A 1,903-nucleotide genomic window follows, 5' to 3' on the forward strand; every position below is an offset into this window, starting at 1 on the left:
TATAAGCATGCTGCAGGTTTTTCTTCCCAAGGTGGAGAACCTTGCATTTTTTGATGTTGAACACAATCAGGTTCTCATCCGCCCATTTCCTGAGACTGTCAAGGTCAGCCTGGATTGCCCTCTTGTCCTCAGGTGTGGACGCATTACCCCAAAGTTTGGTGTCATCAGTGAACTTAGCCAGTCCGCTTCTGATACCAATGTCCACATCATTAATGAAGATGTTGAATAGTGTTGGCCCAAGGACAGAGCCTTGAGGGACCCCACTGGTCACAGGGCACCACCATGATTGACTTCTGTCAACCACCACCCTCTGGATCTGACCATGAAGCCAATTCCCCAGCCAGTGGATCGTGGTGAAGCTGAGGCTGCAGTTGGACAGTTTTGCTAAGAGGTGATCATGGGATACCAGATCAAAGGCTTTTTTAAAGTCAAGATATATGACATCAATCTCTTCTCCCTTGCCCAGGTGATAGGTCACCTGGTCATAAAAGGATATAATATTGGTCAAGCAAGACCTACCTGCAACAAACCCATGCTAGCTGTCCCTTAGGATGCTGCCATTGGCCAGTCTGTTAAGAAAGGTCTCTTTGATAATCTTTTCTAAGACCTTCCCCAGGATAGAGGTTAGGCTTATGGGCCTGTAGTTCGCTATGATGCTTGCCAGCTCCTAGAGTACCCTGGGTATAAACTGTCAGGGCCAGATGACTTGAAGGTGTCCAGCCTCTCAAGGTGTTCCTTCACAAGGTCAGCATTGATGGAGGATAAGGAATCACCCTCACCCAGGCGTTTTCATCCCGTAATGGGCAGGGGTGTCCCATGGGACAGGTGAAAGACCGATGCAAAATACCCATTTAGCAAGTTGGGTTTTTCATGTGCATTGGTTGTCAGCTGTCCCATCTGGTTTAGCAGGAGTCCAATGTTACCCTTGCTTTACCTCCCACTCCCCACATATCTAAAAATGACTTTTTATTGTCCTTGATACTTGTAGCTATTTGGAGCTCAGTTGAAGCCTTGGCTTTCCTGGGTCACTCCCTACAGGTCCAGAACAGTGCAGAATATTCCTCCCTGGAGGTGGATCTAGTCCTCCATCCTTTGTAGGTCTTTCTTTTTAGATGCAGGAGGTCTGCTAGTCTCCTGCAGAGCCAAGGGGGCTGCTGTGCTCTTTTGCTGCCTTTCCTCTGAGTCAGTATAGACTTTACTTGTGCATGCAGGTTCTCTCCCTTGAGGAGCAACCACTCATCCTGACCTCCCCTCCCCTTTGGGTCATGGTCCCTTAGGGCCTCACTGACAAGCCTCCTTGAGCTTGTCAAAGTCAGCTTTCCTGAAGTCAAGGACCTCTGTATTGTTGACTGACTTGCCAGCTTTACAGTGGATGGTGAAGGTGATCAGCTCATGGTCACTGTCACCCAGCTTCCCTTTGATCATGAGGTTGCTGATTAGGTCATCCCCCTGTTACCAGTATCAGGTCAAGCAGTGTTTTACCTCTCATCAGCCCGTAGACTTCTTGTGTCAGATAGTGCTCATCCATGCATGAAAGCTTTGCGACTGTTCAGATTTGGCCGAGCGCTCTTCCCACAAGATGTCTGGGTAGTTGAATTCTCCCATAACAACCATGCACTGGGAGCATGCAGCTTCAGTCATGACTTTCCCCGCAACCCCAGGCACCATCACTTTAAAGGGGGAAAAAAAGAAAAGAAAAAAACAGAAACAAAAATCTCTACTTACCCTAGAAGCAGGGCTGGGGGAAAAGGGCTCCAGGGCCTCCTGGAAAAACCCACCCCAGGCAACACAGGGCAGCAGGGGCAGGGGGGCCTGAGCTGGGGCCACTGGGGCTGTAACCTTGCCCCACAATATGTGGGTGGGGCCCCAGTGAGCCAGACGGCAGCCAGACTGCCGGTAAGTG

This window comes from Alligator sinensis, unplaced genomic scaffold (assembly GCF_000455745.1).
Source record: "Alligator sinensis unplaced genomic scaffold, ASM45574v1 scaffold287_1, whole genome shotgun sequence".
In the NCBI taxonomy this organism is placed as follows: Eukaryota; Metazoa; Chordata; order Crocodylia; family Alligatoridae; genus Alligator; species Alligator sinensis.